At 48.0% G+C, this 20784-nt stretch overlaps 1 protein-coding gene and 1 long non-coding RNA gene across 2 annotated transcripts in view; both read left to right on the top strand.

Moving 5' to 3' along the window:
* The window catches only part of LOC136645974 (cytochrome P450 2J2-like), a 249571-nt gene that overhangs the window by 193890 nt on the left and 34897 nt on the right, over positions 1-20784 (top strand). The gene's annotated exons all lie outside the window — the stretch shown is intronic.
* Positions 13543-14196, top strand: LOC136643640 (uncharacterized). Its single transcript, XR_010794037.1, has 3 exons — positions 13543-13778; positions 13888-13995; positions 14105-14196. It is a non-coding gene; the product is annotated as an uncharacterized lncRNA (long non-coding RNA).

Here is a 20784-nt window from a genome sequence, read left to right as displayed (position 1 = left end):
CCTTGCTCCAATCCACATCTCAGCCAAGTTGCTGCTGTGGAGGTGCTGGTGGCAAAGGGAGGGGTGAAGATCCGCATCCCAGCCACCCTAACCAGTGACATCTTACACAGAAACAGGGTTCTCTATAATAATAATAATAATAATAAAACTTTATTTTTATCCCGCCCTTCTCCCAAAAAGGGACCCAGGGCGGCTAACAACATATAAAACAAATTAAAACATAATTTCACAGATAAAAACATATTAAAAAACACATTAGCAGAACCCATAAAAACAGTAGTCAGAAGAGTCAGAATAAAAGAGCATAAAACAGCAGTTCTTAGAGGAATCTGTAAAAAAGCAACTAAAAGATATATAAAAGATGTTAAAAAGGCCAGAACGTCAGAAGGCTTGGTTAAACAACAAGGTCTTCAGGCCTCGCCGAAAGGACTCAAGAGAGGGAGCCATTCTCAAGTCAAGGGGAAGGGAGTTCCACAACGTTGGTGCCACTACTGAGAAGGCCCTATTTCTTGCCGCCGCCCCACGTACCTCCTTAGGCGGCGGCACTTGTAAGAAGGCCTTCTCTGATGACCTGAGAGGACGAGCCGGATTGTACGGGAGTAGGCGGTCTCTAAGATATCCTGGCCCAGAGCAGTATAGGGCTTTAAAGGTCAAAACCAGCACCTTGAATTGGGCCCGGAAACGAATGGGCAGCCAATGTAGCCCCCGGAGAAGCGGGCTGACAGAGTCAAACCACCTAGCTCCAGTGACCACACGGGCCGCCGCATTCTGCACTAATTGCAGTTTCCGAACCGTCTTCAGGGGCAGCCCCACATAAAGCGCGTTACAATAATCTAACCTCGATGTCACCGTAGCATGGATCACCGTGGCCAGGTCTGCACGATCCAAGTACGGACGCAGCTGGCGCACCAGCCGAAGCTGAGCAAAGGCCCCCCTAGCCACAGCCGCCACCTGGGAATCCAGGAGCAGCTGCGAGTCCAGGTGGACCCCCAAGCTGCGGACCTGCTCCTTCAGAGGGAGTGCAACCCCATTCAGAGCAAGCTGATAATCCAGCACCTGCATCGAGGATTTCCAAACCAGGAGAGCCTCTGTCTTATCCGGATTTAATTTCAGCTTGTTAGCCCCCATCCAGATCCTCACTGCTTCCAGACAGCGCTGGAAGTTCACTTCTCTAGTTGAGTGAAGGGGCCCCATTCAGCAGAGTTGGTAGCAACGGTTGCAGAATTCCAGGAGAATTAGCAAGTCAGACTCCTCTGTCCTTCTCCCAACCCAGCAAGGCAGCTTCAGTTCCCAAACCAGCCCAGGAATGGGAATGATGAGGTTAAAAGTAATCTGCATAATCAAAGGCTACCTGCAGTTGACCTTCTGCTACCTTTGCGAAGTCTTCCCGATTTCAAAGGCAAAAGGTGAATTTAGACTCTAGTTTGAAATGTGCCCAGTCAGTGCATCCAGTGTGGATGTCTTTGCTTGCTTGGTTGGCAACCTTCAGTCTCGAAAGACTATGGTATAGGCCTACAGCACCTGGTATTCCCAGGCGGTCTCCCATCCAAGTACATCACAGCCACTTCCAAAGGTGTGGAGAAATTCCTTTACCCTGAAAAGGAACAGTAACTGCAGACCGATCAGCACACGGACACTTGACCAGGGCGTGGCCTGCCTGGCCCTGACTCCACTGCTGTGTGTGAGCAATAATTGCCCTGGGAGTGTCTTCAGAGCTCATCCTAAGTAACTCTTACAATGGTTGGTAAATGGCAGCGTATCTCAGTTTCATATACTTGTGCCCAATGAAATTAATACCTTGCATGCATTAATATTAAATTAATTAATACCTTGGTCTGCCGCTTATGTGCATTAGTTTACTTGTGGGGGTGGAACAAGAACCCACATATGCAGAACTGATGTGGAAAGGAACTCCGTCTTGTAGCCCCATCCTACTAACTCTCAATGGGGGGCTCACTGCATCTTGCAGGGGTGTTTTGAGCAGCGAAGACCTCCTCACGGTAAGGGAATATTTGCTCCCTCGCCCGGGGTAAGATCTCACAGTCCAGTTGGATCGACTCAGACCTGCATCAGCTGTATAGCTGGTGCAAGTCCAGGTGGACCTGGGCCTGGGGATCAAAGCTGTGAAGGGGATAGCATAGCGGTGATGCCACTGCCACAGATACTGCTCCACTCCCAGTCTTGATCCAGCCCTCCCCCGTTCTCCTCCTCATTCCTCCCCCTCCCTGCCCAGTTCTACCCACCCCCTGCTTCCCTCCCACCTGACCACCCACCTGTCACACAGACTCACTGGTGCTGGGGAGCATGGACGGGCTGCCGTTGCACTGCTGTGGCTGCTTTTGGCCCAGCTGCACAAAACATTCCTGATTCCTTCAGGTGAAGTGCTGAGGCTTTGGCATGTTCCGCTGATACAGAAGCCAAGTTTGAGCTTTGAGGAACTGCGTTCACCCCTTGCCACTGACACTGGAAGCGTGAGAAGGACCCTCAGAGCAGCAGAAACACTCGGCACATTATCCAGGACTTTTACGTAGTATGGAAAGTTCTCCTCATGGCGGCATCGACTCTGGAAGTCTTCATTGCTGCAGGTTCACAGCTTGGATCCTCAGCATCAGTATCTTTCTCTCCATTGTGCATCAGCAATTTTTCCAAATTCTAGCAAGCCTGAAGTACATCTTCAGGAGATTTTTTGTTGATGCAGTATATATAGAATAGGAAGCCAAATAGGGAATTGTATTGGAGCTGATAGAATCTCTCTTCAACAGAGAGCTTAGTAGCATAGACAGCATAGTAGAAACCTTTCTGAATTTCAAGCTTGGACCTTGCAGTGCCTCTTCTGGGGCTACACACTCAAACTGGTTGTTCTCCTTTTCCTAATTTGTTCTGTCTCATAGTTTGGTTGTATGTCTGGCTCATTTGCAATCTCAGGTCCTGATCCTAACTGGCGCACCACCGGTGCTCTGGCCCCACTTCTGTTGGTGGTTGTCATAAAAGTGCTGTAAGACACTTTCCCACCAGCTGGAGACACCCAGCACTGGTGGAAGGCCATCGCCAGTTGATGCTGAGTCTCAGTGCCCGAAGGATGCTTTGGTGGAGCACTGGGGGTGAGTGGTGAACCTAAAAGGTTCATGTAATCAAAGATCTCATCGTGTCTCAAAGATCCTGGTAATCATAGATATTACCAGGATGCTATCTCTGTGCTTTCAATACATCGATCCAGATCACCCATCTTGTTCCATTGAGGGCCCAACCCTTTCCAACTTTCCAGCACCGATGCAGCTGCAATGCAGCCTTGAGGATGCCTCTGTGACTGCCCTCACTGCCCCAGGATGCAGCACACACCCCACTGACACAGTTGCATCAGTGGTGGAAAGTTGGATAGGATTGGGTCTCAATGGCTTAACAGTTATGCCCAAGTCTAACATATGGTTAGTTAGGATTTGCCAACACTGAGGCTGCAATCCTAACTTCATTTTCCTGAGAGTAAGCCCCATTGAACAAAATAGAGCTTACTTCTGAGTAGATCTGGTTAGGCTTGTGCTCTGATGAAGAGAAATAATTATAGATCTGTTGAATCAAACTGAAGAAAGTTCTTGCTTCCAGGCAACACAGCATCACAGCCTACCAAGTTTAAAAGTAGAATAGGATCAGAAGTTTATAAGATACTGTACAACAAGAATACCCCCAAATTGCACCAACACCCTGTTACTCACTCAGTGACTACATAACATAACGTATCCAGTAACATGAAAAACAGCATATACAAGTTTTTCATGGCTTTCTAATTAATTATATTCCATAGCACTCTGTTGCATTTATCTTAAAATAAAATAGTATAAATTATCTGTTGCTTTTTTAACCTGGGTTAAAAGAACTAATCTGTACAAAACTGCATCCCTCAAAGTTCACCCCTGAGGCTTGTGCCCTAGGCAGCTTCCTAGTTGGCCTGATGATAGTACCGGCTTGTGTATTGGGGCAATACAGTCTTCTTTTCAATCTCTCAATCTCATTGACTCCTAACATGGAAATTGCTTTGTCACTGCTGTTGTACACTGGGACAGCTGTCTCACTGAGCAATCCGCTACAACACCACGATTTCTTTGTCACCAACAGCTCAGACCATATCAGTGTGTATGCGAAGTTGGAATTTTTTGCCCCAGTGTGCATCACTCTCCACTTATTGACAGTGAGCCACATTTTTCATTTGCTGGCCCATTCATCAGTATGGAGAGTCCTTTTGGTTTTTACCACTCTGAAGAGTTTGGTGTCCTCTACCAGCTGGGCCACCTCACTGCTTACCCTCAGCTCCAGATCATTTTGTGAATATGTAAGTAATATGTTAGAATATATATGGCACTTAAAGAAGTCTGTGCTAGTCCAGGATTGGCTTATGCCTTGGATTTTAAACCCTCTCAATTCTTACAATATCACATACCAGTATTAGCCCTACGTACGATGACATACACAAGTATAATACATACTAGAACAAACACATTCCTAAATCAGTTTATGGTGTCAGGTAAGATCTATTGTATACTTTATTATAAGCAGTGAACTATATAAGGAGTCAGTAAAAGAAAACAGGGAGTAGTAGCAATACCTCTGACGAAACGAGAAGCTGCTTCAGAAAGAGCATTCAGCCTGCCCAGCTGTGCAGATACAGGAAGACAGAGAGAGAGAGAGAGAGAGAGAGAGAGAGAGAGAGGAGCCATGGCAATCTGGTGGGAATTGGTATTGTTGATCATTCCGAGTAAGAGAAAGAGGGGAGAGTCCTGGTAAAGCATAAGAACAGGTGGTTTCCCTGCCACTTACGTTCTCTGAGTGGTCATCTATGGGCACCATATGGTCTGAGTGCACATGAGAGAGGCAGCTTTGCTGAAGCCAGGCTGACCTAGGTCTGCTCAGGATTGAACCTGGGAATTCCATGTATGCTGAGTTCCATGGTTGAAGACAGGTGCAAGATAAAGGTAATAACTAAAAATGTGCATTCTGCACCTGAGCAGAGCACACTTTGGGAACATTCAAGTGCAGAATGTTCACCCCTTGTCTATTCAAGGGATCACTCTCTTTATGAAGAACTCTGATAAGCCTTCCAGAAGAAGCGGTGTCCCTTCACAGAAACATCAAAATGCAAATCCAAACATGGACCTGGTACTTTGCACTGAAGGGGAAGGTGGAGATCTGTGGACAAGGGAGCCAAAGTCGGTTTTTTGTCACTGACAGATCATTAGCAAGTGAAGGTGAGACAACTGGGGCTCAGGGGCTCTGCAACAGTGCAGAGAACAAGTTTGGATGGGCTTCTAGGCTGCCCTCAAGTGCTTCTAAGTGACACGGCTGTTTGGTCAAAACCTGCGTTGACCTCTGCATCTCTCCCTGTTTAACTAGAGCCACCCAAGGGGCACAGAGAGGCCTGATCCAAAGGATTGCTAAAGCCGTTGTGATACTGCTTGTTTCCATAGTCAGTCCTGGATGCCATAGTTTTGCATGCAAAGCATGTGATCTACCACTGAGCGATGTCCAGCACTTCTTCTGGAGAAGAATACGGAGGTTTTAGCGATTCACTGCTTTGTGTTGGAGTGATTACAGATTTGAAAAAGTGGCTTCTTTGTTTTGGAGGCCATTCAAATCCAGGAGTGGACAAATTTAGGGTGCTTGTAGTGCCTTCTGCCACCACCAGCATCTCATTCTCTTAGCTGTGGAGTTCTACTTTGATCAGCCCAGCTTAGACCCTTTTCCTTCTGTTCTCCTCATTGCTACAGCTCTTGGGTTCTCTGTTTCCATGAAATTCAGAACTGGGGTTTGGTTCACTTCCAGCAGGATTGCTGAACAGTGCAGTCCCATTTTGAAGTGCTGGATGAAATGTTTTTGAGAAAGCTTCATGTGTGTTTGACCTTTGACAAAAGCCCTATCCCTGGGCAGGAAATAGGGATGTTGGCTTCTCAGGTTTGCCCTGACGCACATCATGCATGTTGTAAAATGTTCAACTTTTCCGGAAGCCAAGTTCTAATACGCATGTCAGGTGCATTTTCTCCCATGTGAATCTGCCTGGTTACAGAGGTGTTCTTGAGATGCCTTTTCCTGTCTGCCTGCTGAGGTGGGAAGTGGCAACCAGGGGACAGGAACAGGGTCTTCTCAGTTGTCGCGTTCGGAACTTGGAACGCTTTTCTGGCAGCCATGAGGTGATTTTGTCACTGCAAAACTGAAACAGTTTCGACTTAATGCAGGGACTGAAAGAGGAGTGTGCTGAGGCCAGCACACAATGGTGGGCACCCAGGAGGGTAGCTGTAGCATTATTGACCTGGCAGATGCTGCATTCTGGCCAAATCAGAGCAGGGTCAGGGTGGGGCAAGAGAGGAGGAGGGTGCCAACAATGCCGACAAGGACAGGCAGCACCAGGTGTTCTTGACAAAGAGCATTACGTCCCCTACCTGGTTGTTGTCCTGTGATGAAATTAAATCCTTTTGATGCTAACTCCCAAGTCCTAAATAGGTCTGGGCTACTAGAGTACAGGTTGAACCTACTAGTCTTCCTTCCTTCCTTAAAAATCCGCAGTTTGAAATCCGCAGTAAGTCTTTGCAGGGGTGGGGGAGGAAGCAGCAGGGGAAGGCAGCGATGCAATCCCCAGGATCGCATCACTCAGGGGGCTGCAGGGACTGGGAATTCTTTTCACGGCAACTCCCAAGTCCTTGATAGGACTGGGCTACTGCAGTGGCATCACTGGGGTTCGCATCACCCGGTGCGGGAGGCCAGTGCGTCACCCCTATGCTGTAGGCACGGCAACACCCCAGGTGGTGGGTGTGGTGATCTAGGCAGGGACTGAAAGAGGAGTGTGCTGAGGCCAGCACACAATGGTGGGCACCCAGGAGGGTAGCTGTAGCATTACTGACCTGGCAGATGCTGCATTCTGACCAAATCAGAGCAGGGTCAGGATGGGGCAAGAGAGGAGGAGGAGTGTGCCAACAATGCCGACAAGGACAGGCAGCACCAGGAGTTCTTGACAAAGAGCATTACGTCCCCTACCTGGTTGTTGTCCTGTGATGAAATTAAATCCTTTTCATGCTAACTCCCAAGTCCTAAATAGGTCTGGGCTACTAGAGTACAGGTTGAACCTACTAGTCATTCTTTCTTCCTTATTTTTATACCTCCCTTTCTCCAAGCACCTCATGCTTCTGTACATGGTTCCTTCCCTCTTACCCCTGTCAGGTAGATGAGGCTGAGAGAGAGTGACTGGCCCAAGGTCACCCAGGAAGCTTCATGGCTGAGTAGGGATTTGAACCCGGATCTTCCGGGTCTCCAACCAGAACCACCATATTACCTGGCTTTGCAAATACTGTGAGAAAATAATTAAATATATGTCTGTCTGTGCTGCAAAAGGACAGAGGGGAGGGTGCCTTCCCAGGAACTTCACGGTTACTGCACCCATGATGGAAGGGCCCCTGCACAAAACACTTGCAACACAGAAGTGGGAGTGTGACTGCACCCATGATCACTCAAAGCACCCTGGTTTTCTCTTTCATGGTCTCTGTGACCAGTGAAAAGTTATGTTAGGAGAACAGCCTCTGAAAAGTAGCACCAGTTCTACCCAAGCTGCATTAGTTCTTGGTGTACATCAGTAGCAAAGTGTTTCACGAGCATGACAGGAGTTGACTGTGCTGCAGCCTTTCATAGGTCTATAACAGAAATGCAGAGGAAGGACAGAGGAAACACCCCCCCCCCCAACAGAGGACCCTGACACTCCTGGAGTGTGCCTGCTTGGTGTGTTCATATGGCAGGGCTTAACTATGGACCATAAACAACAAGTGTGTCTCTGGAGAGGACATGTAAGGTCACTTTTTAGCATGAAAGTACTGAACAAAGAGATTATTTGACTCGCAGAGTGCCACAACGTGCTCAAGATAAAATATAAGTGCCCTTCACACTATTGAGGGTTTCACCTGGAAACACTGCGCTGGAACAGGCAAGCTAGGAGGCTTATCCAGCACAGGATAGGCAAGGGGAAACTTTTCCCCTTACCTCTGGGCAAGGCGCCCTTGCCCCTATGGGTCTCCTCAGACTTGAGCCACCTCTTGAGGTGGCACAAGTTCAAGGAGAGCAGAGCGGCTTGCAGTAGCTTCGAACTCCCTGGGAATGGGGGTTGGGATCCAGCATAACTGCCAGATCCCAGCCCCACTTCCCGCTTCCCGCCCACCCGCCTCTGGGGCCACCCACCGGCCACCCTCCTCCCGCCCAGGAACACTCCCTCCTGCCTCCTCCCCACCCTCTCCCCGCCTACCTCAGAACATTGCGTCGGCCCAGCTGGGCCGACTCGAGGCTCAGTGCCTCTGTGGGCATGGAGGATTGTTCCAGCCTCCACAGGCCAGCGTGCCTCTGTGCACCGGCCTAGCCGACTCCTGAGGTCAGGATTGTGCTGCACGTTAAACAAATGAACTCATTAAAATAATCCAGGTCTGATTACAGAACCAGGGGGGAGGAGGAGACATGAAGGGGTGGATCCAGTGGCAGTACATGCCATATCTTAGCTCCTCTTTTTTATACCTACCTGCCCCTTTTCTCACCTCGGACATAGGCTACCAAAATAGGTGGCATATGTCCAAGGAGAACCATTGGAGATTGGGCAGCTTACCAAGAGGTAAGTACAAAATAATTTTACTTACTCCAGTAGGCTATCCGACCCCTCCCCCCCTCATAGTATGGGCCTTGGCATACCAGGGGCGAAGAGTGACAGCAGCAGGCTCTCCCTGCCTCAGGGGCTGGCCAGGCACAGGGTTGGGCCTTTGATTGCAGGGGGGATCAGGTGTTGGTTGAGCGCCAGCCTGGCCAGGCTGAGCCCTGAATACTCAGAACATGTGGCAATGAAGGAGCAGATGGTGTACACCACACAGGAGCCAGCTTAGGACTCTCCCCCAGGGCTGCAGTACCCTAGCGCAGGAATGGTTTGCCGTTGGCATGGAACCCTGGCCATCAGGCCCCTTCCACCCCCGCCCAGTGACTGTGTTCATGTCCTGGAGGGAGGAGGTGAGGACTGCCCTGGGCTGAGCAGCAATGTGGCCAAGTCTTATTCACCTATTAAAAGGGGTATACTCTGCCCTTCCAGTGATAACAGGATGCCTAAGGTAGCTTAGTTGCAATGTTCATTAAATACAATGGGGTAAAGATAGTGCGGTGTATTGCAACTGCGGAAGATATTACCGAGGAGATAGGGTGTGGTGTCCACAGTGCCCCTTGCTCTGAGTAAATGCAGGATTAAAGCCCAGGTGGTAGCTGGAGGTGTGCTGCACAGCTGCAGCCACTAGAGCATAAGGAGATCCCTCAGGTATATAGGGAGCACCTGAGGCAGAAAGGTTTTGGTGGGTTTTGAGGGAGTGCAGGTTGGAGGTAGGAGAGGAGACTGACTGACTTGGTTTATGGAATTGGGAATCAGACTGTGGATGGTGACTGGACTTTGGCTTTGGACTTTGATTTGGATACCCTGATGGATTGGACTTACCTACCTGGAACTTGACTTTGGACTGTAACTTGGCTTATTGGCAACTCTGATTGATTTGACTGGTTTACAAGGCCCAGTGGATTGGGATTTGGCAAAACATGTGGCAATAAAAAGGTATAGGAGAAAAGCCAGGACACCATGTCATAAAAATAGAACAAATGCAGCAGCAGCAGCAGCAACAAACCTTACAAAATCCCTGAGAAGGAGCCAGCAAAGATTCCTTGGGGCTTCAGATTACAGACATTAAAAAACCCGGAACACAATGCGTCAGATACAGCAGCAGTTGTGAAAGAAAAACATCAGGTTCAGATCATCAATATTGCAGTCTCAGGAGACGGCAGAACGGAGAGCACAAAATAGCACGACCTGTGAGTAGAACGTGGGCATCTCTGGGAGAAGAAGGTCCAGACCGTGCCATTGGAGCAGTGCCTAGAAGTCTGGTGAAACACCTCTGCGCTCTGGGCCTTGAGCAGATTCCACCAGCTTGGCTCCAGAAAACAGCGTTGCTTGGCACAGCGATTAGCAAGGAGATCAAATAATTGACTCCCAGGATCTTGGCTGGATCCCGAATTGCAGAGCACAACCAGTCCAGCATAGTGCTCTCGCTGAGCTGAAGCAGCAGCATCGTCATCAACGCATTTGATAGCAACAGCATCACATAGTACCCCAAATCAGTCCAGCAGCCAATAACAGAATAACTCAGGGCCCAATCCTGTGCATGTCTAGTCATTAGTCCAATTGTGTTCAGTGGGACTTCCTCCTAAGAAGGTCTGCATAGGATTGCAACCTCATGGCGCAATCCAAACAGAGCCCTAGGCTGGCCAAGTCCCTTGCGCCCGCCTCTGGGTTTTGCAAGACTTACTTCCACAACAACTCAGGAGCAGGCTGTGCCAGTGGAAGGACGTGCACCAGCCTGCCCCTGCCAGATCTAACCCCAGACCCAGTAAATAGGCCAACCCCGCACCCTAGAGAGGCCAACACAGAGGCTCGAGGAGGGTGGGAGGAGAGTGTTTGGGGGGGCGTTTCTGGGCAGAGGGCAGGTCAGTGGGAGGACTGGGCCCAGGAGGGGGGCGGTGCCAGGATCCAGCACTTAAGCCGGTTTCCAACCCCCCTCCCAGGTGAACAGGCCTTACACCAGGCTGCTTGGATCTGAGCACTTTAGGTGGGGCAGATCTGAGTAGCCCCACAGGCAGTTCCCTGCAACACAGGGTAAGGGGAATGAATTTGCAGCCCAGTCCTGCTCTGGATGCAGGGCAAGCCAGCTGAACAGCCTGCTCCAGGGCATGTTAAGTTTGGGCTACACATGGCATCCAAGCCCAAACAAAGGCAACTGAAGAAGAAAGGTTTTAGCCTTTGCCAGGGAGGGTTCCATTGGGGAGAAATACAGATAAAACTATGACTATTGTGGTTAAAAAATCAAACAAAAAGCTACCTAAAATCAGTAGTAAATTTACAATTTGTGGAGAAGCCATTGCAGAAGTCAATAGTTTTATCTGCTTAGGAAGTATGGTTACACCTGATACATCTTGCAGCCCAGAAATAATTAGAAGAACTGAACGTAAGAACATAAGAAGAGCCCTGCTGGATCAGACAAGGCCCATCTTGTCCAGCTTCCTGTATCTCATTGGTCCATCAAGTGCTTGAAGGAGCACACAAGACAACAAGACACAACCTGCTTCCCTCCCCTGCATCTGGAATTCAAAGGCAGCCTGCCTTTAAAACCAAGTGCTTGCACATACCTACTATGACTTGTAACCTGTAATGAACTTCTCCTCCAGAAATTTGTCCAATCCCCTCTTAAAGGCATCCAGGCAAGATGCCATCACTACTTCCTGTGGCAAGGAGTTCCACAAACTAATTACATGCTGGGTAAAGAAATATTCTGTCTGTCCTAACTCTCCCAACACTCAACTTTCGTGGAAGTCCCCTGGTTCTGGTGTTATGCGAGAGGAGTAGTAGGAAGTACATACCTTATGTCAAAACTATCTTTGACAGCTGGTCCCGCCCCTTTTTACTGGAAATCCCGCCCCCTAAGGGGGTTCAAGTGACCCCTCAAACAACTTCCCCCACTGCCCCCCACCACTGGGGAGGGTTTTTGGGGCACCCCGACATTTGGTTTGGCGGGAAAAGGAACCCGCCAATAAAGTGTGGGAAAGGGGTTCATGTGACCACTCAAACAACTCGCCCCGTTCCCCTCGACCGCTAGGGAAGGGTTTTGTAGCACCCCGACATTTGGTTTGGCGGGAAAAGGAGCCCGCCAATAAAGTGTGGGAAAGGGGTTCATGTGACCACTCAAACAACTCGCCCCGTTCCCCTCGACCGCTAGGGAAGGGTTTTGTAGCACCCCGACATTTGGTTTGGCGGGAAAAGGAACCCGCCAATAAAGTGTGGGAAAGGGGTTCATGTGACCACTCAAACAACTCGCCCCGTTCCCCTCGACCGCTAGGGAAGGGTTTTGTAGCACCCCGACATTTGGTTTGGCGGGAAAAGGAACCCACCAATAAAGTGTGGGAAAGGGGTTCATGTGACCACTCAAACAACTTGCCCCATCGTCGCCGACCAATAGGCGCAGGTTTCATAGCTCTCAGACCACCGTGTGGAGCCAATGGGAAAAAAGGGGGAGTGGGAACAGGTCCGGACATGTCCTTGTATTTAAGGCACAGGTCCTTTGGGGGGGGGGGAGGGAGAAACCCGTTCAGCCTTTTGCTGTTGCTGCTGTTTCTGCCATGGCCTCCCCTCTGAAAAGCTCACCCGCTGCGCCTTCTGAGACCGAGACTCCCCAGTTGGAGTGCGAATCCCCTGCCGGGGAGGAGAGTGAAAATCACACTATGGTGGTGGTCAAGATGGAGAGCCCCGAAGAAGAGAAGGAGAACGTGCCGCCCTGGGAGACCCTGGACATCCCTGAATCGCCTAACACTAGAGCGGCTAGATCAGTGTTTGAGAATCTTCCCTACCGGGCTTCCGGCTCTGAGCGATTGATGGATTCTCCTCCGAGGAAGAAAAGCCGCTGCTGTGAAATCGATGTCAATGGTGAATTTCGTAGGCCGATACCTATGGAGCTTCTTTTTAAGTTGGCTTGGGATGAAGAGACTGTGCGTTTTCCACCAATTGGCTGTGACTGCGGGTTTGTGTTTTACCACTCGGTGTCCGAGTATCCTAAGGCTGCAGCAATTAAGATTGCGCAGGTAACATTTTTATATTTATGGTTGATCGTCATTGCATCTGTATTAATGGACTAGAAATTAAGATTGTTTTTTTGTTTTTTTTAAAAAAAGGAGAAAGAATGTCCCGGATCTCCAAATACCTGGAAGGATCCACGAAATCAAGAAGAAAATGACTGTACAAGTTTCCGTGAAATTTTAGGCCTTCAGAAGACCCGGGTGGAGCATTTCACCCCTAATTGCCGCTCAGGCGCTATGAAATCATTGATCAGAGCCGCATTGTATGTGATTCTTAAGCATTGCTATAAGGGGTATTTACTTGACTGCTGCATAGGATGTAAAATTAAATCCAAGAAAGAGGAAGCCCACCGTTGCAGACAATGGAGTAATTTTGATAGAATAGGATTCTTTGAAGTTGTGTGTCAAAGAATTTACCTGAAGGAAATTCTGAACACTGTGATTAATATAGCTTACAGTTTTCGGTTTTTGCATCTTACTGCCACAACCGTTGATTATATTTTAAGCCTGTTTGCTAGCATGAATATCTTTCCTGACCCGTTGTCTTGGCTTAATACATTGGTGAATGGGGAGGATTACACTTACCTTGACTATGTTTATATTGTGGTTTCTAAAAAAAAGTATCAAAAGTTTCTTGCAAGAGGGCACTGCTGTCTAAGTGTTCATGACAAGTGAAGGAGATGCAAGAAAACCTTTGTATGATTTTTAAAAAATAAAATAAAATGGAAGACCCACAATGTATGTTTTTTTGAGGGGGAGGAGGGTGGAATGAACCAATAGGAATAGGGTTTCAGGAACATGTCTGGGCATGCCCTGGCATGCCCCTGTATTTAAGGCCCTGGCCCGAGTGTAAAAAAAATAAAAAAATAAAAATGGAGACTATAGACGGGCAGTGCTTGGGTACAACTATCAATTTTTATAATGCTGTGGATCCGCGTAGTAATTCACTTGAATGGGGTACACACATGGATGATTTAATTGGAAAGGCCCCCTTGGAGAGTGAAGAACCAGAGCCCTGTATTGGACCTCCAGAGGGGGTTTTATACAGGGGTAGTTCTCTGCCTGACAGCCAGGAAAGTGAAGTGGATTCAGCACCCTATTGGACACAGTCCACGGTAAGCAAAAAAATAAAAAGTGCTGTTTTTTGGGGGGGAGGGTTTTCGATATCGGGTACATGGGGTGGAGTGGTAATATTTTGCATTTTTCTTTTTTTAAAAAAATCAGATGCGGGAACTAGATGTTGCGCCACTAGATTGGTCGGCTGATGGGGATACCAGTGAAGATATCTGGAAAGTCCCGAAGAAGACACCGCAATGGTGTCCGTGCATGTCTGTATGTAAAATTTTACGGGGGGGGGGGGGGTCTGAAATATAACTAGACACCTTGATCACTGAGGGGGGGAAAAAAATGTGTGAGACATGATTTTGTTTGTCTTGTCTAGGAAATTGAAGAGGATTTTGGGCGCATGACTCTCAGTGAGCCGTTAGGCTGTTCGTGCCTCCCTAAAAACCCGGAGGAGGAATGAAAATAACTGTGAAGAAGAAAATAAAACAGAATTACGTTATCTGATTGTGCGCGTTTTTGTGCTAACTGGAGCCATGGAAAAGCATGAGGAAATTTTAAAAAATATATATTATACACCTGGGGCAGTCGGGAGCTTTGGAGGGGTAAACACGCTCTTTCGAGAGGCCAAAAAGCAAAGTAAATCTCTGACTCAAAAACATGTTCAGGACTGGCTTGCAGAGCAAGATGCTTACACACTGCACAAACAGCACCGAGTACGATTTAAGAGAAACAAAACGGTTGTTTCAGGAATGGATGCGCAGTGGCAGGCTGATTTAGTGGATATGCAACAGTTTTCTAAGTACAACGCGGGACACAAGTACATTTTAACAGTGGTGGATATACTTTCCAAATACGCATGGGCCAGAAGCTTGAAAGACAAATCAGGCAGGCAGGTGGCAACCGCTTTTCAACACATCTTTAAGCAGGGGAGAATACCTCGCAAATTGCAGACTGATTCTGGTAAAGAATTTCTAAACCGTACTGTGAGAGAACTATTTAAAAAATACGGCGTACATCACTTTGTTACAGGGAATGAGGTCGAACCCTGATCGTTCTGTGCACTGTGTGGTTATAACTGCTTATAAGTTGCGGTAGCACTTCCTTGTATCTAAAAGTGTTGTTAGCTGTGAAAAATCTCCACATTCTCGATTTTAGCGTTTTATTAAAACGTTCCACGATCGCAGCTTTGACCTCACCCCACAAGGATCACAAGAGAGAACAGGTAGAAAGGTCAGAGTCACTGGGCCATAGCTTGACCCCTTCTGGACAGCATCCTGCCCCCTCTGGACAGACGAAGTTGCATCAACTCCAACAAGACCCACATCTACATCCAGTCCACTACTAACTCCAAGTTCAGGATCTCCTTGCTCTTACTTGGCTTGGATGAAAAGGGGAAAGAGAGTTGATGGTTTCAGTTGCATGTTGTCCACAACCCAGATGACTTCAGGCAGTAACTTCAGGTGGAAGCAAAATAGCATGCAGGATAAACATTCTAAAAGACCCACCCTAACGCAAAGTGACCCTCTCTCTGATGTTGCCCCTTCAGGGTTGCTCCACTAGCAGTATCCTACTGAAGAAACATTATGCACCCTGGATGTTCTGACAGCTTAAGGCTGGCTGCTGTGCCCTGGTGTGGCTTAGGGTTTTCCTCCTTGCCTTGCCGGCTTGGAGGTGTGCAGCCACTTGGCCATGCACATTAGGGGGAACAGTGATGGTGAGCACATGAAGTTTGAGCAGCAGGCAGCAACCTAGCCTGATGTGGCCATGAAGAAGGGGATGAGGTGGATGTAGACCTGATCTTCCCACTCCACGCTGGCGATGGAGCCAAAGGGAGAAACTATGGGCACCCTGGCACAAGAGCCACACAAATCCCAAGATTTATACATTGCTCATCATATACGGCTTATCACATACATGACCAACCATTCCAGAACGTCTGTGAGGCCACCGGCACTCCCCCCAGCCCACACTCCCTGCTGCGGCTGACTTGTTGCCCAGCATGGCAATCCTACTGTACTCCATTGCTGGCACAGGCAGTGAAGCCTTGTACCCAATGTGCCCCGTGTTGAATAGCCAATGGCAGAGCCACCTGCCCAGCCTTGTGGAGTCTCAGTACCACTGCCCTCAACCACATCCTAGGGAAAAATGTTACCCATTGCTCTGCTACAATTGGACACTGCAAGGAGGAGGATGGCAGTGGACCACCTCAAGCTCCTGGGCCATAGGTTGCCTGCCCCTGGCCTAGACAATGGTTCCTGCCCAGAAAACCATTCACATGGTTGCATTTTCCCCATTCACCTCCAGTGGATGCTGGAGGGACAATCAGCAATGGACAGATAAGCTTTGTTCAGGACTGTAATGAACACAGCCACATTCACATTGTTCTGCCAATTTCATGATAGTTCCTGGCTTCAGATCCTACTGCTGATCAGAGGCAGGAAATCAGGAAATATCCCCATGTTTAACCTAATTTCCTCACCTGTAACTGTAATAAATAAATAAATAAATAAATAAATAATAATAATAATAATAATAATAATAATAATAATAATAATAATAATAATAATAAAAAGGAAATCAGGAAATAGGTCAGGCCCTGGATCTTCCCACAGGCAAGGTCAGTGTGTGGACTTCTCCACTGGCAAGGAGGATGCCATGTGGCTATTGTTTTACCGGGACTAGACTCTCTGCACCAGGGAATCTCCTTGCTCCAATCCACATCTCAGCCAAGTTGCTGCTGTGGAGGTGCTGGTGGCAAAGGGAGGGGTGAAGATCCGCATCCCAGCCACCCTAACCAGTGACATCTTACACAGAAACAGGGTTCTCTAGTTGAGTGAAGGGTCCCCATTCAGCAGAGTTGGTAGCAACGGTTGCAGAATTCCAGGAGAATTAGCAAGTCAGACTCCTCTGTCCTTCTCCCAACCCAGCAAGGCAGCTTCAGTTCCCAAACCAGCCCAGGAATGGGAAAGATGAGGTTAAAAGTAATCTGCATAATCAAAGGCTACCTGCAGTTGACCTTCTGCTACCTTTGCGAAGTCTTCCCGATTTCAAAGGCAAAAGGTGAATTTAAACTCTAGTTTGAAATGTGCCCAGTCAGTGCATCCAGTGTGGATGTCTTTAGTAACTGCTTAATCACAGCCACTTCCAAAGGTGTGGAGAAATTCCTTTACCCTGAAAAGGAACAGTAACTGCAGACTGATCAGCACAGGGACACTTGACCAGGGCGTGGCCTGCCTGGCCCTGACGCCACTGCTGTGTGTGAGCAATAATTGCCCTGGGAGTGTCATCAGAGCTCATCCTAAGTAACTCTTACAATGGTTGGTAAATGGCAGCGTATCTCAGTTTCATATACTTGTGCCCAATGAAATTAATACCTTGCATGCATTAATATTAAATTAATTAATACCTTGGTCTGCTGCTTATGTGCATTAGTTTACTTGTGGGGGTGGAACAAGAACCCACATATGCAGAACTGATTTGGAAAGGAACTCCGTCTTGTAGCCCCATCCTACTAACTCTCAATGGGGGGCTCACTGCATCTTGCAGGGGTGTTTTGAGCTGCGAAAACCTCCTCACGGTAAGGGAATATTTGCTCCCTTGCCCGGGGTAAGATCTCACAGTCCAGTTGGATCGACTCAGACCTGCATCAGCTGTATAGCTGGTGCAAGTCCAAGAGGACCTGGGCCTGGGGATCAAAGCTGTGAAGGGGATAGCATAGCGGTGATGCCACTGCCACAGATACTGCTCCACTCCCAGTCTTGATCCAGCCCTCCCCCGTTCTCCTCCTCATTCCTCCCCCTCCCTGCCCAGTTCTACCCACCCCCTGCTTCCCTCCCACCTGACCACCCACCTGTCACACAGACTTACTGTTGCTGGGGGGCATGGACGGGCTGCCGTTGCACTGCTGTGGCTGCTTTTGGCCCAGCTGCACAAAACATTCCTGATTCCTTCAGGTGAAGTGCTGAGGCTTTGGCATGTTCCGCTGATACAGAAGCCAAGTTTGAGCTTTGAGGAACTGCGTTCACCCCTTGCCACTGACACTGGAAGCGTGAGAAGGACCCTCAGAGCAGCAGAAACACTCGGCACATTATCCAGGACTTTTACGTAGTATGGAAAGTTCTCCTCGTGGCGGCATCGACTCTGGAAGTCTTCATTGCTGCAGGTTCACAGCTTGGATCCTCAGCATCAGTATCTTTCTCTCCATTGTGCATCAGCAATTTTTCCAAATTCTAGCAAGCCTGAAGTACATCTTCAGGAGATTTTTTGTTGATGCTGCATATATAGAATAGGAAGCCAAATAGGGAATTGTATTGGAGCTGATAGAATCTCTCTTCAACAGAGAGCTTAGTAGCATAGACAGCATAGTAGAAACCTTTCTGAATTTCAAGCTTGGACCTTGCAGTGCCTCTTCTGGGGCTACACACTCAAACTGGTTGTTCTCCTTTTCCTAATTTGTTCTGTCTCATAGTTTGGTTGTATGTCTGGCTCATTTGCAATCTCAGGTCCTGATCCTAACTGGCGCACCACCGGTGCTCTGGCCCCACTTCTGTTGGTGGTTGTCATAAAAGTGCTGTAAGGCACTTTCCCACCAGCTGGAGACACCCAGCACTGGTGGAAGGCCATCGCCAGTTGATGCTGAGTCTCAGTGCCCGAAGGATGCTTTGGTGGAGCACTGGGGGTGAGTGGTGAACCTAAAAGGTTCATGTCATCAAAGATCTCTATCAAAGCATCATAGATATTACCAGGATGCTATCTCTGTGCTTTCAATACATCAATCCAGATCACCCATCTTGTTCCATTGAGGGCCCAACCCTTTCCAACTTTCCAGCACCGATGCAGCTGCAATGCAGCCTTGAGGATGTCTCTGTGACAGCCCCCACTGCCCCAGGATGCAGCACACACCCCACTGGCACAGTTGCATCAGTGCTGGAAAGTTGGATAGGATTGGGTCTCAATGGCTTAACAGTTATGCCCAAGTCTAACATATGGTTAGTTAGGATTTGCCAACACTGAGGCTGCAATCCTAACTTCATTTTCCTGAGAGTAAGCCCCATTGAACAAAATAGAGCTTACTTCTGAGTAGATCTGGCTAGGATTGTGCTCTGAGTTGATGAAGAGAAATAATTATAGATCTGTTGAATCAAATTGAAGAAAGTTCTTGCTTCCAGGCAACACAGCATCACAGCCTACCAAGTTCAAAAGTAGAACAGGATCAGAAATTTTTAAGATTCTGTACAACAAGAATACCCCCAAATTGCACCAACACCCTGTTACTCACTCAGTGACGACATGACATAACATATCCAGTAACATGAAAAACAGTGTATAGAAGTTTTTCATGGCTTTCTAATTAATTATATTCCATAGCACTGTATTGCATTTATCTTAAAATAAAATAGTATAAATTAACTGTTGCTTTTTTAACCTGGGTTAAAGAACTAATCTGTACAAAACTGCATCCCTCAAAGTTCACCCCTGAGGTTTGTGCCCTAGGCAGCTTCCTAGTTGGCCTGATGATAGTACCGGCTTGTGTATAGGGGCAATACAGTCTTCTTTTCAATCTCTCCATCTCATTGACTCCTAACATGGTAATTGCTTTGTCACTGCTGTTGTACACTGGGACAGCTGTCTCACTGAGCAATCCACTACAACACCACGATTTCTTTCCTGATCTGTCACCAACAGCTCAGACCATATCAGTGTGTATGCAAAGTTGGAATATTTTGCCCCAGTGTGCATCACTCTCCACTTATTGACAGTGAGCCACATTTTCCATTTGCTGGCCCATTCATCAGTATGGAGAGTCCTTTTGGTTTTTACCACTCTGAAGAGTTTGGTGTCCTCTACCAGCTGGGCCACCTCACTGCTTACCCTCAGCTCCAGATCATTTTGTGAACACATAAGTAATATGTTAGAATATATATGGCACTTAAAGAAGTCTGCGCTAGTCCAGGATTGTCTTATGCCTTGGATTTTAAACCCTCTCAATTCTTACAATATCACATATCAGTATTAGCCCTACATACGATGACAGTATTAGCCCTACGTACGAAGAAAACACAGGTCATGGTTCAGGATGTGGACTCACCTCCCTGCATTACAATCTCTTTGCATGAACTGGAGGTTGTCCATGACTTTGTGTAGCTTGGCTCAACTATCTCAGACACTCTTTCTCTTGATACCGAGCTAAACAAGCGCATCAGTAAAGCAGCTACCACATTTTCCAGACTCACAAAGAGAGTCTGGTCCAACAAGAAGCTGGCGGAACATACCAAGATCCAGGTCTACAGAGCTTGCATCCTGAGTACACTTCTGTACTGCAGCGAGTCATGGACTCTTCGCTCACAACAGGAGAGGAAACTGAACGCTTTCCACATGCGCTGCTTCCGACGCATCCTCGGCATCACCTGGCAGGACAAAGTTCCGAACAACACAATCCTGGAAAAAGCTGGAATCCCTAGCATGTATGCACTGCTGAAACAGAGACGCCTGCGTTGGCTCGGTCATGTTGTTAGAATGGATGATGGCCGGATCCCAAAGGATCTCCTCTATGGAGAACTCGTGCAAGGAAAGCGCCCTACAGGTAGACCACAGCTGCGATACAAGGACATCTGCAAGAGGGATCTGAAGGCCTTAGGAGAGAATCTCAACAGGTGGGAAACCCTGGCCTCTGAGTGGCCCGCTTGGAGGCAGGCTGTGCAGCATGGCCTTTCCCAGTTTGAAGAGACACTTGGCCAACAGACTGAGGCAAAGAGGCAAAGAAGGAAGGCGCATAGCCATGGAGACAGACCAGGGACAGACTGCACTTGCTGTCTGTCGAAAAGGCCGAATCGGCCTTTTCAGCCACACTAGATGCTGATCCAGAACCACCATTCAGAGCGCGATACCATAGTCTTTCAAGACTGAAGGTTGCCAACAATGACAATGACATACACAAGTATAATACATACTAGAGCAAACACATTCTTAGATCAGCCGGTTATGATGTCAGATAAGATCTATTGTATACTTTATTATAAGCAGTGAACTATATAAGGAGTCAGTAAAAGTAAACAG

This window comes from Tiliqua scincoides, chromosome 3, assembly GCF_035046505.1.
Source record: "Tiliqua scincoides isolate rTilSci1 chromosome 3, rTilSci1.hap2, whole genome shotgun sequence".
In the NCBI taxonomy this organism is placed as follows: domain Eukaryota; kingdom Metazoa; phylum Chordata; class Lepidosauria; order Squamata; family Scincidae; genus Tiliqua; species Tiliqua scincoides.
This window is presented reverse-complemented; position numbering and strand designations above follow the sequence as displayed.